This window comes from Manis javanica, chromosome 8 (assembly GCF_040802235.1).
Source record: "Manis javanica isolate MJ-LG chromosome 8, MJ_LKY, whole genome shotgun sequence".
NCBI lineage: Eukaryota > Metazoa > Chordata > Mammalia > Pholidota > Manidae > Manis > Manis javanica.
This window is the reverse complement of record NC_133163.1, coordinates 71,528,929-71,547,487: the sequence shown is the minus strand read 5'-3', so window position 1 is coordinate 71,547,487 and position 18,559 is coordinate 71,528,929. Positions and strand designations below refer to the sequence as shown.

The 18,559-nt window shown below is 32.7% G+C and overlaps 1 protein-coding gene across 7 annotated transcripts in view; it reads right to left on the bottom strand.

Annotated features, from left to right (window-relative positions):
* Positions 1-18,559, bottom strand: part of NOVA1 (NOVA alternative splicing regulator 1) — a 151,553-nt gene that overhangs the window by 77,062 nt on the left and 55,932 nt on the right. The window contains exon 3 of one of the 7 annotated variants that reach the window (XM_036999375.2): positions 18,237-18,338. The exons of the other annotated variants lie outside the window; for them this stretch is intronic. The gene's annotated coding sequence lies outside the window, so the exon portion shown is untranslated. The remainder of the gene's footprint in view (positions 1-18,236; positions 18,339-18,559) is intronic. 7 annotated transcript variants of the gene reach the window in all.

Here is an 18,559-nt window from a genome sequence, read left to right as displayed (position 1 = left end):
ATATTTTTTCAACCTCATAAACCTCATAATTTTAATTACATTATATTATATGTTGGGAATACTATATAATTCTTACTTGATATTTCTATTGTTCATTATTTCAGTTAAAGCTCACTTTTAAAGAACCACTTACTGGCTAATTGATCATATGCCCAATGGAAATTCTCTTGATATGCTAATAAATGAGACAGTAAGCTCTCTTGCCAATACTAATTGAGAAATTAATCCACATATGCTCAGTAAACAACTAAAACTTGGGAAACATTAAATATGAGAATATGTTTCTAATGCTAAAAATTGGGTGGAGTTTATTGATGACTAACATGGTTCTGTTTTTCATCAATTCCTAAATTCCAAAAGTATAACAAATTTGGATCAGTTGCTTTTGTATTCAGTCATTCTTCTTACAATTTCAAAGCTGGTGTTGCTTAGAAACCTGTATAAACACTTCATGTCTTTACAAAGGAAAAATAAAATAACAATTCTTGGCATAATTTTTAAGTTGAGATAACTATAAAACTAGACCAAAAACACTTCAATTATTTAAAAGTTCTAACATTACAAAATTTTTAGTGAATATTTTTATTATTTAAATTTGTTACATTTTTAATATTAGAAGATACATATGTGCTTACTCATTTTATTAGCATATAAATAAAGGAATTACTCTTATATTCCTCTGTAATTAGCTACACTGTATCTGAAGCTAACATTAATATTGGATGGTGAAAATTGCATACTTGAGGTTTGTCCTGAAATTAGAATCTAGGAGAACAGCATTAAAACCATTATTTTTCAACAATACCCGCTGCTTTCAAGAGATCAAGATAATTTATGAGCAAATGTACTTTTAAGACAATGTGCTGTTGCACATGCATGACTGACCATAGATTTTATGTTATTAAAGAAAAACAGACAATCACTACATGAAAAAATGACTAGTCACCTCCAAAATGTCACTATTCCAGATGCACAGTTTATATCAGAACCTTGGATATCTGGGGGCCTTTGGTCCTTTGAGGCTCCTAAGGATGCCACCTCTGGTTCACAGATGTATTTGACATATTAAAATTCAATAGGATGTACTGTGCGTTTCAACTGTGCAGTCCTAACAAAAATTGTTTAAACCTACACATGGAAAAGGGAACTCTGTTCATTGGGCAAAGTCATGAACTATGATGCATACCCTCGACAACACTCTTCAAAAGTTTGTTATATCTTCAATGATTCTGGGGCCTGGCATTAGGACAATTAGATAATTAAACCCCATTCTCTGTGGAGATTAACACTATTGCTGCAAATTGTACAAAACCCATACTTCCTGCTTATGATCTGCATGGGCACCCATGGTAAAAGACTTTTTGACAATGTACATAAATAGAATGAACAAGCGGGTCAGACCTGTGCTGCCCAGGTAAGAAACACAGTCACCTAGATATACCACTGTCCAGGGCATGGGAATCCATCTACGATTCAGAACAGGGACAAAAAACAAAGCCTAGTGATTCCAGCACATGAGGCCAAGGAAGCCTGGCAAGTATGTCCAGACAGTTGGGTTCACTATCAAATACTAAAGGGAACTAATTTTAAGCCATGTAGCCAGACTTGTCTATTCCTGCTAAATAGGACTACATAAGCCTCCTTCCCTTCCTTTTGAGGATACTGGTGAGGACTGGCTGCATCAGGCACCTTTCTGGTGAGCCACCTGAGGGTAAATCCAGACCATGTGGTGTAGGTAAGACACAGCGAGAATCAGAAAAAGGGTGGAGTGATTGCTGAAGGGACTGTTCATGCTGCAGAGATTCAATCACATGGCTGTGGAAGGAAAACAAACAACCACGGCTGTGGAAAAGAGAACACCTTAGATACCAGCAGGCGACAGAGAGAGGAAACATTAATCTCTCTCAGCTCTAATCCACAGAGTATCCAACCAATATTATCCACACTAGAACCACACTTTCAACTTGACTGCTGATCATTAAAGAATATTAGTCTATAAACTCTCAGAAACTTCCCAGAAGCTACTGACTTTAAGAGTGAACAGGCAGCAGAGTAAGATTAACTTTCTGGACACTGTTAGGATGCTCTTTAGCCTAATCCCAATTGCTGGTACCCTGGGGTCTCCCTCTGCTACTTAAGGTAAGACAAACTTTTTTGCATGTTTTTCATATTTGAGCAGATTATTCTAAACTCTCTAGGATGAGTGGTTATGAGAAACTGCACTGCCTTGCACTCCCTGCTGCCCAGTCAAGGAGGGGTATGTGTGACTGCCAACACCTCCTACTGTACTTGGATTAATGACATATTTAACTGATTTGGCTATAGATAAGGAGCTTGGCTGAGGTCTATCTTCCAAGTGTGCTTGAACACCCTATTGGGAGTCATATATGATCTAAGCCACTATAAGCACAATTAAGTAAAGCATCTGGTGAAGTGGTTACGCTCTTGAGATTTGTTATCTGGATATGTGAAAGGTGAGGGATGGAGTTGTAGGGGAACAGCTGCATCACGATGCTCTGGTAACTGTGAATGTATACTTAAAGGCCACAGAAGCAATGGCTTTAAATGAAGCTAATCTGCATCTTGACAGAATGCACTGTGATCCTTCTGGCAGGAGAGAAAAGGAGGCATGTGAGGAAATGCTACAAAGGCTGTCCCCCACTCACTTCCCTATCTCTCATGGAGGCTATCAGAAGATGGTCTCTCATACTCTCCCAGGTTCTAATGAGCCATGAGGTTTCCTGCCTCACCACACCAGACTCTCTAGTCCTCAGAGTATAGCCACAGAATCTGAAGTATTTAACTGCAGCCTAGAACTGGTTCCTCAGTAATGGGATATCCCATTACACGTACTGCAGTCATCCAGTGTCTTGTTTTCCGGCTGTCCTTTCAGTGTGTGGGACACCTGGGGATGGAGCACCTTTGGCTTGTCTTCCTTTTGTTGTCTATGTAAGTAATAAACTCAACCTAGAAGATGCTCATTTCATCTTTACCAGTCAGTTTGGTTAGTCAGGTGTTGGCCTTGTTTTTATCTGCCTGTTGCATGCTTGAAATAAACTATGATGTGTTCATTCTATTAAATACTATGCAGCAGTAAAAATGAATGAAATTATCAACATGGATTTATCAGAAATGCTGTTAAGATAAAAAAGGAAGTATAGTATGTTCATTTTAGGCTCATGTTTTTTATTTTTTTGAAAAGTACAAAATGAGCATATATGTATGTATGTGAATATATATCAGTATAAATATATAGAAGATAATTAGAAAGCAAATATATTAAATCTCTACTAGTTATCTAGGTGAGAATGCACTTTCACTGTTTATTGTATATCCATATTATTTGAACTTTTCAAAAAAAAGTATTCATTATTTACCCATGCAAAAACATAATTAAAATGATTTTCAAAAGACTGCTTCCTAGTGCTTAAGTAAATTAATAGAATCCAGATCTACTTCATTTATCATCCTATCTAAACTTTCTCAAGTCTGAATGTGATAATAATAATAATAGCAGTAACAACATTAGCAATAAAAGTAACAACCAACAACATCTGCTGAATATTTTGTATCTCACAAGTATTGTGGCAAGGTATTTATATGTACAAATTCATTTAAGACAGAATATTAGTAATCTCTATTAAACACCACCTCTCACAGGAAATTCATTAATTTACCTTTTCATCTGTTGGATGGGTAAGAAGCTAGAATAGTATTTCTTACACATGCCAACACCAAATTTACTTTAAACTTCAGGGGAAAATTTGTCTACTCCTTTCTCTGTGTTCAAAGCCCTTAAATGTATGAAGGTAACTCTTTCAGACTTCTGTTAAACATGCTTATTGATCAAATTTGTTTTCATACCATAGTCAACAATTGACTCAAAATGACCATAAAACTAATCATAAAAATTAAACTATAAAACTTCTAGAAGAAAACAGGAGAGAACTGGATATTTGCGAAAATTTCTGATGACACGAAAAGCAAGAAACATAATAGAAAATATTTATAAACTGGACTTCATGAAAATTAAAACTTTCTGCTCCTTGAAGGACACAAATTAGTAAATGAAAAAGCAAGCCATAACACAGAAGAAAATATTCACAATATATTTATATGACAAAGGACTTTTATCCAGATTATGTAAAGAACCCTTATAACTTAGTAAGAAGAAAAGAAACAACCCAATAAACATGGACCAAAGATTTGAAGAGACAAGTAACAAATGAAAATACAGCAATGGTCAATAGGTACAAGGAAACCCATTAGGGAAATGCAAATTAAAATCATAATGAGCTACTACTACACACAAATCGTAATGGCTAAAATTTTTAAAGACTGACACCACAAAGAACTGGCAAGGATATGGACCAACGAAGTGCTCATGCACTGGTGGGAGAAATGTAAATGGCCCAATCCCTTTGGAAAACAGTCTAATAGTTTCTTGTAAACTTTCATACTCCATATGACCTTGATATTCTATTTCTAAGTATTTACTGAAGAGAAATGAAAACATCTGTCTACACCAAGAATAGAACATGTTTACAGCAATTTTATTCCTAACAATCAAAAACTGAAAAAAAGTTAAATGTCCAGCAATAGATAAATGGATTTTAAAAAGTATGTATCAATGACTACTCCTCAACAATAAAAAGGAATAAATTACTTACACATACAACAACAGGGATGAATTTCAAAAGAAATTATGAAGAGCAAAAGAAGCCAAGGCAGGAGGGGCTGAAGAAGAGAGGAGAACTGGAGTGACAGGGAGAAGGGGAGGATGCCTGGCAAAGGACCCAGGGGAATTTTTGGCCTAATGGAAATATGCCGTATCTTGACTGTGGTGGATAGTTACATGGGCTTGTATTACTCAAACAACAAGCAGGTGGCCAGATACTTTGAAATTACCCCTATAAAATGTTTAACAGGCCTTTTCTATGTTCTGAAGGCAGGAGGTATTTCATTTTAATACCCATACTTCATTTATCTGGCATACATTTACAGAGAAATCCCTTCAAATTTCAAATATTATGTCTAAATTCTCTAATTATAGAATTCTTTATTTTCATTTTTCCAGATAATGATTTACTAAAAAATTAAGTATTTTGTTTTACTAAATAAAATATGATTTTTGCTTAAGATAACATTCATGCTATGTGTTCAAAAACCTTGTCACAATGTCTGTTTCTTCTCTTGTGGCTAACTACTGGATATATTATCTGTAGTAGCTAAGCTTGGTTTCTACCAAAATATCTATGATTCAGACGCTGACTTTCCCATTCCAACTTTTCATGCTAATGACAGTCTATCTAGAATATAATAAGTCTTTTAAGTGAAATAAGAGCTACAGCTTCTGTAATAAGACAAACATTTCCTTCAACCACAAAGACGCTAGGCAAAAAAGCTGGGAGTGGTCTTTTCTCTCATCTACTATATCCAAATAGTGAGGAGGTCTTTGGTGATTCTGTTTTATTGACATTTTAAAAATTTACAGTCTTTTCTTCCTTTCCATCTCTACTTATATCCCTAGTTTAGGAAACACTTGTTTCTTTTGTGGTAATGTAATGGTAAACCTGTTTGTACCATCCTACTACCTTCAGTGGCGTCCTCCATGCTGCCATCGGACTCATCTTTTAAAAATATGAATCTGTTGACGATAAACCCAGTATAAACATTCTTAACAGCCTATTGATGTCTACAGTAAAAATTACAAATTTAAGAAAGATCTAATCCCTACCCATTATTCCCTCCTGGACAGACCTAAAATCTACCTGTAATGTTCTACTTGCAATTCTCTCAGTTCTTCTTTTATTAGACTATTTTTATGCCTTGGTTCCTACTGCCTGTGTTCATGATGAAATTTCATAAGTTTGGTTTAAGTGTTAATTTCTTTGTTCCTATTTCTTTGGTCACCCTCCTAGCAAAATTAACTTTCTTCTCATTACTATTTGCTTCCTGAGATTAAAAATCCTATATTCCTTTTTGCATATATAGCACCCCATACAGTGCTTAACACATAGTAAGCATGTAACAAATTGTTCCTTTAAAACCCTGACAGATGGACAACTCACTGGGAACAATGTAAATTTTCAAAACTGACTGAAACAAAAATTAAACAACCAAAGAATAAGTCTGTCAAAGAATTATATTCAAATAAGCTCACAGCTGATTGCTTTATGTGATTTTTCAAACTTCGAAAATGAAGAAACAATTTTCATGCTATAGAAAATCTTCTAGTCTATAGAGAATAGATCACCTTTAAATTCATTTTATTAATTAGCATAACTCTTATATTCCTAACAGAAAAGGAAGTCATACACAAAACCAACCATACACAAATGAATCACATTTGTTATTAATATTTTAAAAATCATAAAGTCCAGCAATGTATTGAAAAACTGATATACTGTAGTCAAATATACCTTAACTTAGAAATGTAAGTGTGGGTTAAATATTTGGTTGTATGTAACACAAATATGTCAAAGGTGCAAGGGAGAGGAAATAATGAACAATGAATAAATTACTTCACTATAATTAGAAGAACTATCTATCCTAAACTAAGAGCAAATATGATAAATAAAAGAAAAATATTTGGAGCATGGCAAAAGGGACTTGCAAATGTGATTAATGATCTTGAGATTATCCACGTGGACCTTAAATATAATCAAAGGGTCCTTATAAGAAAGACACAAGAAGATTAGATGTGGACGTAGAAATGACAGAAGTAAGAGGTTGGGGGGATTTAAAGAAGGGGTCCCAAACCCAGGAAAATATGCAGGCTCCAGAAAATAGAAAAAGCAAGTAAAGGAATTCTCCCTTACAGATTCCTAAAGGAACCAGTCCTGTTAATACCTTAACTTCAGCCCAGCAAAACTGATTTTGGACTTCTGGCCTCCAGACTATAAAAAAATTAATTTGATGTTTTAAGGCACAAAATTTGTGGTAATTGTTATACTGACCACAGAAGACTATACACTATGAACTACAATAATCAGTTAAATATATAAATGAAAAAATAATTTAAGAAAGTAACTAGGAATGACCCTAAATTAATAAACAACTGGGAATGATCTTAAATGAAATGTGTTAGACACTGATATGGTAAAAAGCTTTTCTAAGACAAAAATGAAAAAGTAATCTCAGTTCATATATGAAATCCTAGATATTACAAGGATATCTTGTGCAAACAAGTTAAAAGTTTCAACACAATTTTACTAAAATAAAAAACAAGAATAGTTTATTTGAGAAGGACACGTGGTAAAAGAATTCTAAGTTCATTAAAAAAAAAAGGAACATAATAATAATATACCAGAATAGTTTTTAAAATAAAGGATAATAGAATCAGGGACTTTTTGCCCTACTAGATACTTCAAAATAGACACTACAGAACAACTATGAGTAATGTAAGAATTAATGTAACAATGGACCAGAATAAATAACACTACTGCCAAAACACAGGAATACATAAAAATTTAGCAAGAAAATAGATAAATAGCATAAACAGTTATGTAAAAATTATACAGCTGGCATAACCAGATTACTACTTGGAGAAAATACAGTGAGAGTTTTGCCTCCCAAATATCATAAACTAAATTCTATATAAACTACACAGCTGTAACATAAAAAAATTAGAGAAAACCATAAGTGAGCATATATACAACCTCAGAATCAGAAGTTATTTTAAGCACAGACATGAAAGGGAAAAGGAAGAGATGACAGATTTGACCATATAAAAATTTTTTAAATTTGTCCATGAAAAACACCATAATTGTTTTATATAATATTTTTAGGGGGTAGAAACAGATGGGGAAGAATGGGCCAAGATTTTAAAAGCATAATTATCAGGAATTGAGAAGTTTGATGAGAAACAGACACATACATACACTAACATGAGTATAACTGATTTAAATTTTCTGAAGTATAATTTGGCAATGAACATTCAAGAATATTAGAATACTGCATGTATTCCTATTATACAGTAAATCCACCATTCTATGTTTAATAATTTATTATAAAACAATAATCATAAATGAATACAATAACTTAACCACAAAAATATGCCTCTTATTATATTTTAAAAGATCAAAACAAGGACAGAATAAAGGGTTAATTAAACATATTGTGCCTAAGGTAGAACATTAAAAAAAAGCATGCTTGTGAGGAATGAAAAATACATATCCTCTAAATATACACAGGTACAATATTAAATAAAAAAGTCAAAAGTTCTCTGAACAGTGTGATCTCTATATTATAAATAAATGTGTAATAAGACCAGAAGCATAGAAATACCTTTATAAGAGCTATTTTTAATATTCAAAACTTTATCATTGAATTTCATATTCAGAAACATTCAAATTAGAATATGGGAATATGGAATATCTCAAGATGGGGAAGGTTTTCTTTTCCTTCTACAAATAATGAAAAAGTCATACAAGAAAAAAGCTTCATTGATTTGACTGCATGAAAACACAAAATTCTTTTGTATACAAAGTGCCATAAACAAATCTGAAGGAATTGCCAAAGGGAGAAAAACACAAGCATATGGACAAATGGTTAATATTTTAAGATTTTTATCCACTCTACTACATATATTAATGACCTACTATATATATATATATATATATGTCTAACAATATTGTAGCTCCAGAGGGCACGGTAATAAACAAATAGGAGTATATACTTGCTTTCAAGGTTCTCTCATTCTCATTGGAAAGAACAGTTAACAGGTAAGTAATGAATAACTTCAGACAGTAATCGGTATACTCTGAAGATCATAAAAGACTGGGGGAAAAAACAAAATAGAGGTAGTAACATGACAGAATGTGAAAGGGGTAAGAAGGGATGTTATGTAAGGAAGTTGGGATCAATTCCTATAAACAAGTGATATTTCAAATGGAACATGAATGATAAAACATAGTAAATCATGTGAAGACTGGCTGAAGAGGGATCCAGAAAATGAAGAATCACAAGTGCAAAGGTCATGAGCAAGACAAAAGTTGACTTATTTGAGAAGCAGCCTAAGTGTGCAAAGCATAAAGGGCAGGGAGGAGACTGGCATAATAAGACAAATTTAAAAAATCTCAAGGCCAAATCCTATTAGGATGCTTAGATCATTGTAGGAAGTTAATGTGGCCTTTTAGATCAATAAAGAAAATATCAACATCCCAAAATAAACAAGGATAGAAACAATTCACAACTGAAAAAACACAACCTGTCAATACACACACTAGAATGTCAATCTAGCTAGTAATCAAAGATAAGCAGATTAAGATAGAAAGATATAATTTTCTACCTTTCAAATTGGCAAGCCATTAGAATAATGATTTATATACAATGGCAGTGAGTGAGAAAATGACAAAAGGCTAATATTATGCTAGCAAAAAAATGAGGAAAAACCTAAATTATCAAAAATAGAAGTATATACATTATGGTACATTTACCATGGAGAACTGTATGCCCATTAAATTATATCTTCAAAGAACATATAATGTTTAATTATGACTGATACTATTATACCTTTTGAAATTAATTCACAAATTCAAACAGTGCTCCCCAAAAGGACCCTACCTCTCAGAATTTCTACTGTCAAAAGTCCTAACCCAACATACCATAATTTCTGAGACTACTGCAATAGCTTCCTAATAATTACTTCTACTAGCTCCTCATCCCTTTCCCTTGTTCATCTTCAACACAGCAGGAAGAGTGATTTCCTTAGTGCTAATCTTCATAACACTCAAATGCCGGATGTCTTCACATCGTAACTGTAATCAAATTCTAACTCCTTAAATTGGCCCACTTGATCTGGCCCTACTTTACTTCAGAGACCTTACCTCCTGTACTTACTCCCTCTCTCTAAAAATGTTCAACACACAGCATTTTTTTGTTCTTTGAACTGAACATGCTGAACTCAGATCCAAAGACTTCTGTCCCTGCTGTTCCTGATGCTTGGAATGTTATTTTCTTCCTCCTAATCATTTAGAACTCAACTCAAATGTCCCTTCTTTGAAGATGTTTTCTCTTGCTATCCTAACTGTATTCATCCGTAACAGTTTTTATAACATGCACTTATTTCCTTCATAGTGTTTATACCTATCTAAAATTATAATTTATTTAGTCTTATACATTTGTCTCCCTCTTCACCTACAAAAATATAATTTACACAAGAGTAAAGACTTTATGTATTCCCAGCCTGCAGAACAGTGCCTAGCACACAGTATTTACTAAATAAACATTTATCAAATGTATGAATGAAGAGTAAAAATAATAAGATATTATACAAATAACAGAAGGTATAAAGACTAAAAAGAATACAAATTTACTGAATGACTTACAAACCATGAATAGATATCATATAATAAATAGGGTATCACAGCAACATATGCCAACATTAATATAAATATTGACAAATCTGGAAAATAGGTAACAAACATAAATAAAGATATACATATACTTACATACTAAGAGAAGAGAGGAATGAGAATAGGGTTATACTGATCAAAATAATCAAAATTGTAGACTGAAAAGAATATTCTTAAGAAAACACACTTAAAAGGTTGTCTTCTACACAGCACTAACATTCAGATAATTTTATGAATCACTCTAAAAAATCAAAATATCCACATATTCAAATTCAGTCTGATCTGAAATAATAGCACTTTCACAATGAAAATTTTCAGACCGGTGATTATCTTCAAAGACTAATGAGAAAAGGCAAAGGAGGGAAATAAGCTATCTAGAAAGTTCTAGCACAGCAAGCACTCAGCCTGCAGCAGTTACTTTCTTCTTAGGAAGCCACTGTATCCTTTTCCCAGGATAAATCAGATCCAGGTAGGACTGGTAGTTGGGTTGAAGACTTTTGTAACATCTCAAAAGAAGTCTGCTTCCCTTTGTATTATATACCTCTAAAAGAGCTAGAAAGGGACTAATGTAAAAATAGAACTAACCAATTGCATGGCTAATGCTAAATTATATTTCCAATTGGCATATAACCATATTTTAAAAATGGGATCAAAGACAGAAAGATTAAACTCAGGGTATGTTATAGCAAGGGCCTACAAATCAGCATATATAGTAGCATGTTGCCAGGAAAATATGTTTTCATATAATTAGTACTAAGCCAACTGTTCTTAGTAGATTATTATTCAGAATTCATTTAAGGCACTTTTGGGTAGTGTTAACACTAATAGGAGCATCAAGTTGGAATAATGTGTGATTAACTCTAAATGTGGCACTGATATATGTTTTAGCAATCCATTCAGTGTCTTTCATACTTGAATACCAGGCATCAACTACCTCATAACTGAGTGAACTTAGAGAGGTTGTACTGAGAATATTCTCTATGGGAATCAGAGAGGTGATGATGGAAGCACAGAGGTGAATATTATGTGGTTCCCACCCTCAAGGAAAATGTATGGTTGGTCCTTGAACAACATTGCTTGCAACTGTATAGGTCCACTTATATAGATTGTTTTCAATAAATATATTGAAAAATTTTGTGGAAATCTGAGACAATCTGTAAAAACATTTTTTTCTCTAGGTTGCTTTATTATAATACAGTGTATAACAACATACATACAATGTATGTGTTATAATAACATACAAAATATGTGTTAATTAACTATGTTATCAGGAAGGCTTTTGGTCAACAGTAGGCTATCAGTAGTCATGTTTTTAGATAGGCAAAAGTTACATGCAGATTTTCAACTATGCAGAGTGTCAGCAACCCCAACCCCTGCATTGTTCAAGGATCAACTATAATATAAACAGGGACAAAATAAGTATACAAATCTTGGCAAGTGATAAGTAATGAACTAGAGTTTATCAATGCATTAAGGAATGAGCACACTGTAAATTACATTTTATTGAAGTACATTTCAGAAGGCACTGTAAAAACACATTTTAAAAGCAAAATAATTAAGATCTGAAAATAAATGGGATGATATTCAAGTCAAAGGAGAGGAGTGACCAGTATTATTTTAACCTTGGGTCACAAGATATATGGTGAAACCATAGCAAGAAGGATTCAGGTTGGGAAGAAGGAGAATGGAGAACTAAAGATGATTTGGTTTTAGACATGCTGAGTCTATCAAAGCCAGCAATTTAGTGGGAAAAGGTAGAGTTAGAATTTCAGAGAAGCATAAAAAAGAAATATCAATTAATGGTTAATTTCCTTATTATTTCCACTTACACCCATAATATGTGAAGTATTTTATATAGAAACACCATTTAGGATTAAGTTTAAAATAAAGAATTAGGTTTTTGATGAATTTTACTGCTCACTATTTATTTTTTAACATTTTACTTGACCCATTCAAAGAGGGTTTCTAAATTAAAATCCTATACAACACCACAATCGAAAAAAAAAGAAACACCTACTTAAGAGAAAAAAAACCATAAATATTTAGATTTGAAGTACATTTTAAAAGGCATATTTTTCAAAACTGTACTTTTTAGCATTAATTTTCCTATTTGACAACTGGTGGCTATACATACCACCAGATGCTTCCTAAATATTCTCCTAGGGTCTTAGAAAAACAAAATTTTGTTCTTAATATCAAACTTCCATCATATAGCAAAATTCACCTTTAACTAAGTAAAAAAATACAAGAATAACTAATTTCACTTATTTTGGAAGGTATGTAGAATGTTTTAATTACTACAATGGTTGGGAATGGTTAAACTATCAGGAATCAACAATGTTTCTTGGTACCTAAAACTGAGGACAATAGCTTGACCATATTTTATAGTTTGTTCCTTTTTAAGAAAACATAGATACAAAAGTCTATTGGTGTAAGAAATAAGACAACATACAAGTAATCATACATATTTCATTCCTGGCATCTATACTGATTGAAATTCAACTGATCTGTCATTTACCTTTTTTTTTTTAACTGTCTACATGAACTAATTGGTTAGCCTTATTTATCATAGTAAACTCCATCAACTGAAATAAAACAGGAAGAAAAATAAGAAATGCAGGAGAAAATGGAAAATTGAGTCAAGAATGAACTTGCCTAAGAATGGAGGAAGAGAAACACCACTGGGTTAAAAAAGAAATCACAGGCATAAAAACTAATTCTTGCCCCTCAAATACTGTTTTAAGTAAGGATAGAAATAAGAATAGAAGTATTAACTACTCAACAATTTTATAAACTTCAATCTTAGTGTTCAGAAGAGATTTATTAAATTATCAAATAATGTACTGAACATATTAACAGAGCCCAGGCAGTAAGGTGTTCACCATTCAACAAGTCAGTGGCTGTCTCAAAAATGTTCACAATCTAGTCAGGGAGAGAGAAAAAATTAGAGATAATATAATAACACTTTAAGGAAAGTATTTGTAAAAAATATTTATTCTAACTGCCAAGATCAATAAAGACTTCACCTAAATTGGGCACTGAAGACTGGGTAGGATTCCACCAGGAGCAAAGGCAGAAAGAACATTCCTGACTCAGAGAATAGCTTAAGACAAGGCATGGAACTATAGAAATGGATGAATATTCATAGAAATGCAAGATGCCTATTATAGCCTCAGTACATGTGGTGTAATAGGATATTAAAATGAGAATTTTCCTGTTCTCTCAGTTTCAGTTAAGGACACAAGCTGAGAACAATTGGTTCCAAACACTAGAACTGAGGTAACAGCTCATCTATGCAACATTTGGAAAGATGGTCAACAAATGGCAACTATACTTACCATGGTAAGCTTTTTGTAATGTAGTAAACCTTAAACTAATGTAATATTATATGTCAACCATACTTCAATTAAAAAAATGCTTAGGCATAATTTAATCCATCATTCACATAAAAAAATATAAGCATATTTTAGCAGGGAGGAGTTTATAGATTAAGGAAGAAATAAAACAGTGATTCACTCAGAGTTTGGCCAATGTTCTTTAGAATACAGGACACTTAGGAATGGTATAGGAACTAGACTTAGTTTAAGCCTGAAAAAAAATCTAAAGGCAAGAGGCTAAGATGCTCTCAGTCTGAGCTACTACTTCAAAAACAGCCAACACTTCAGAGTTTGTGGGGTAAAGAATTATATTTTTGAATGTGACAGGCGAGGATCCCTGAGAAAGGAACTAGCATTGAGCCATTTTAAAGGGAATTCTCCCCAGACGACTGCAAAATGTACAAGATAATTCCAGAAGAAAGAGGCTCAGAGTAGATCAGAAACTCAGAGACTAAAGAGGGTAGTCAAAAGAAGACAAAGAAAATAAAAACTGCACCAAGGAATCACAACTAGGTCATCTCCAGATAGTGGGGATCAATTCAGAAAAGCAAGGGAAAGAACACATTTAGATTTCCAACAGATCTTTTCTGCCAATTATTTCTTCCCTAATTCTAACCTCAAAACTTTGGATGACCCAGATGTAGCACAGTGAACAGGGAGAGAAAAAAAGGCAAAAGAGAAATTAATCAGAATGTTTACTAGTTGACATGTCCCCAACTCAGGTTTTTAAGCCTGCTTCAAGCAAGGCTAATAATGTAAGGGAGACATTTTACACTGGATATGAGAGTTTGAAATTTTAATTTCTTAGCCTGTTTTTTAAAAATTATCACCTTAAAATTAAGTTTATTTTGAAATGCTAGAGAATGAATAAACAAGGAATGGAAAAAACAAAGTGGAAGAAGAAGAGCAGACACAGTTGAAAAGCATTTTTAAAAGGGCAGAAGAAAATAATAGAGTAGAATTTCAGGTACAGTTGACAAGAAAGAATAAAGTAACTTTCTCCTTGCATCGTTCTGAGTCTATCTTTTTTAATAAACCTGGTAAAAGTGGTCAAAGTAGTCTGATTATAAGGGCATAATTGTGATACAATTAATGTGGAGTTTAAAATTGATTCTATAAATATAGAAGAATTAAAGTTTTTTTTTTCTAAAGGAGTACTAACCATATAACGATATATGTTGTCACTCATTTTCTGAGCGGCAGAAACCCTGTTATGTACTAGGCCAAAGAAGTTGAAGACAGACTTTACCCTCAACAAGTATACAGAGGGAACAAGCACAAAGCAGTTACATCACATGCAACAGCTGCTTGCACAGGAGTGAGCAAAGTCTACAGGACCATAAAGAAGGGTCATCTAACAAAAGTATCAGGGATGAAGGAGTAGGAAATATCTTAATTAAGGAGAAATCTAAAGTGAGGCTTGAGAGATAAGGCTGAGTTATCAGATAATAGATTAGGGATAATGGGGTGTGCGGATGGTTGGAAAAAATTTTATGGCAAACAAAGGCTCAAAGAAATCATGACATATTCTACAAACTGCAGAGTTGTATCAATCAATCAATAAACACAGTTTACGAGAAAAGAGGCTGAAGACACAGGGAGGAACCAGATCACAAGTATAGACAGAGAACTGGGATTTTTATAAGGACAATGGGAAACACTAAAAGGATTCAGTAACACTAATTTTTCATATATTGCATATCTAGCATGTGCTAATCACTGTTTCACATGTGTTTTATAGTTTTTTCCTCACAACAACCCTGTGAGGTAGGTGTAATGGATCCCAGCAGGAAAAAAAAAACACTTGAAGTTGTGAAACAATTTACACTTTATTTAATAGCTATAAAGCGGCAGTCAGGATTCTAGACCATGTTTCAGAAAATATATTAGGAATATACACGCGCGCGCACACACACACACACACACACACACACACACTTTTCCACAACACACAGAAATTTCAAAGTTAAAGGAAACTTTTAAAAATTATCACCTTAAAATTAAGTTTATTTTGAAATGCTAGAGAATGAATAAACAAGGAATGGAAAAATCTACAACTCAAAGTATATCTCTTTGTATCTTCTTATTTTGTCACCAATTTCTATTTCTAGAGCTGATCGTAGTATTTCTTTTTGAAGTCTCTCATTAAAAGCTAGATATTGCCAGAATATTACTGGCTAGAGGTCTAAGTCCACATCATTCAGTATTAAAAATTCATATTATCTGTGTATTTGTTTCATTTTCCTATATCAAATAGAAAATTATACTGGGGGAGAATGAAAAAATAAAGATTTCATTAAAATTTAATTAACCTATATTTAATATTCCTGAATTTCCAAATTATTAAGTGAATATAAATTAAATAATAAGCCAGACCACAAATTCAAGTACTTCATATTAAGATGTAGAGCCCCCCCTTGGAAAACAGTTAGATAAAGATATTAGGTATCTATAAGATGCTTTATGCAATGAGGATAATTTCTTAAAAAACTACACAAATGTCCAAAATATATAATTTAACTGAAACACCATTTTCCTTTATTTTTGATTACACAAATAGTACATGTTCAATAAATTCAAATAATGTACAAATAGATTTGAAAAGTTTCCATCTAATTCCCTTTTCCAAATTAACATATGCTGGGAGTATATTAAACTATAAGGTCAAAGGGTTAAAAATTGAATCTATTAAGTTGTTAAACTTACATTATCCACAGAGTCTATGTATAACAATTAAGTATTCTGTATCATTGAAAAATATATACTCAGATATGAACAGTAAGAATATAGAGTGTACCTTTTCATCAAAACAATACATAGAACATATGGTCTATTCTGTCATATATGATTACTTCATTTAATAAGATGAATGGAAGTAATACTTACACTGTAGAAAATGGAAAAGAACCAATTACAGCAAATCAAATATTTCAAATACTGATAAAATACGTTCTTGCTACAGATATATAAGTACATTATGTCTAAATTATATTCTTTAAAATATTAAGGTGTACTTCTTTTAGTGCCTCGACTATTAAATGAAGTATTAAGTCTATATGCAAGGGGCAAAATCTCATTAAAAAATTAGTTTTTTAGTAATGTTTAATTACATTCCACTCTGAATGTAACTAAACCTAGATTTTTTTCTAATTTGCCTGATACTTTCATGATGAATAGGACATTGAGAATTGTACTTCACTTAAGCATTCTCAAAAAAATTATTTCAAAAGAGTGGGGTTAGCTCCAGTATAAAACTAGATAGTTGAAATCTTTGTAGGAAATCACACCTCCTCTTTTCACTCTAAAATACTATCACTTGGCATTTAATGAACACAAATAACCTTCTAACTAGAGCAAAATCACTTGCACCAAAATATCTTGGTTACATAATTCTAAAGTACATAGAATTCTATCCCTGAGTTAAACAGAAAACACTTAAAGAAAAGGACTCTAGAAAAGAATTTCTTCCACCCACCTCATTTTACAAGTAAACTGTGACCCAGAGATGCTTTTATCTGCTTTCATTGAGAATCTATAGGCATAGAGATGTACATCAGTATCATTTACTTTTGACACATAATTGAAAGTTACCTAAAAAAAAACACTAAATTTCATGATTAAGACTGTGTGAAGACTAAAAGACCTTAATTTCTTGCCACAGAAAAGTCTACAGATGCACACAAAAATTTAAAAATAATTCAATAACTAGTAAGTCATACTATTGACTTAAAAAAGCAAAATGATGAAATATAGCAACCCATATTACACAGTTTAAAATAGACACAGCAGTTTCTAATGTTTTTTCCTATCCTATAAGGCATAAACAGGCCAAACTATTACTGAAAATAGCGCTCTTAAAATTACTTTTACAAGCGGAGAAACAAAATCATTAAGTAATTGAATGGGAGAAAGAGATTAAAATACACTAGGTGGAAGTTCAAGTCTTTACTGTTTCTTCTCTCCCATGCTTTGTTTCAACATGTTAAAAAAAAAATTTCAATGTTTTTAAAACAAAGAATCAAAACTAGGTTCATCATAAACCCTCTTTGTTGCAAAACTTACACCATAAAAATGAAACTATTACAACTTAAGACACAAAACACTGCAAGCAAAGCTAATTAGGATGTTAACTGCTGAGTTATAAATTCATTTGCTACTTTAGCAGCACAGCTCTAAAATCTTATATGATGCTGGTTTAGATATCTGAAAACATTCAAAACTAAAATGATTCTCGTAAGGTTTCACTAAAATTATTTTTTTTTTAATTTTAGGTTTCATTTGCCTTTAGAATAAAATAATTTTCAAGGAGTGCATCCCTTTGTGTATTATCCAATTTGGTACCAATCACAAATTAAATGACCTTAAAAAAAATTGGAGCTAAGGAAGGAGTTCAGCACTAAGTTTAACTGACCTCAATACATTTTTAAATGATGCTTCCCATTTATTTGTTATTCTCTCTTACTGGGTTTTCCAGTCTAGAGCAGGTACACAAGAAACTTACAGTCTATGTAGTACTCCTAGTCAGTTTCACTCTGCAGATGGCACAGTGGAGAAATACCTTCTGTACAGGACCATGTACAATTTCTTCTGCAGCTGTCAGCACCTAGGGGAAAGTGCGCTGTTAAACAGTTGCTGCGTTCCACCTCAGAAGTGGCTGCAATTCGGTGGTGGGTGAAGTGACTTCTGTACATATATACAGGGATGAAAAGTACTATAGAAAATGAAAATATTTAATAACAAAAGTGGCTGTATGAACACTGTGCCACAGCAAAAGAGAATACATCATTCAGTCACAAAAGCCCTACACAGATGGGCTACTGTTCA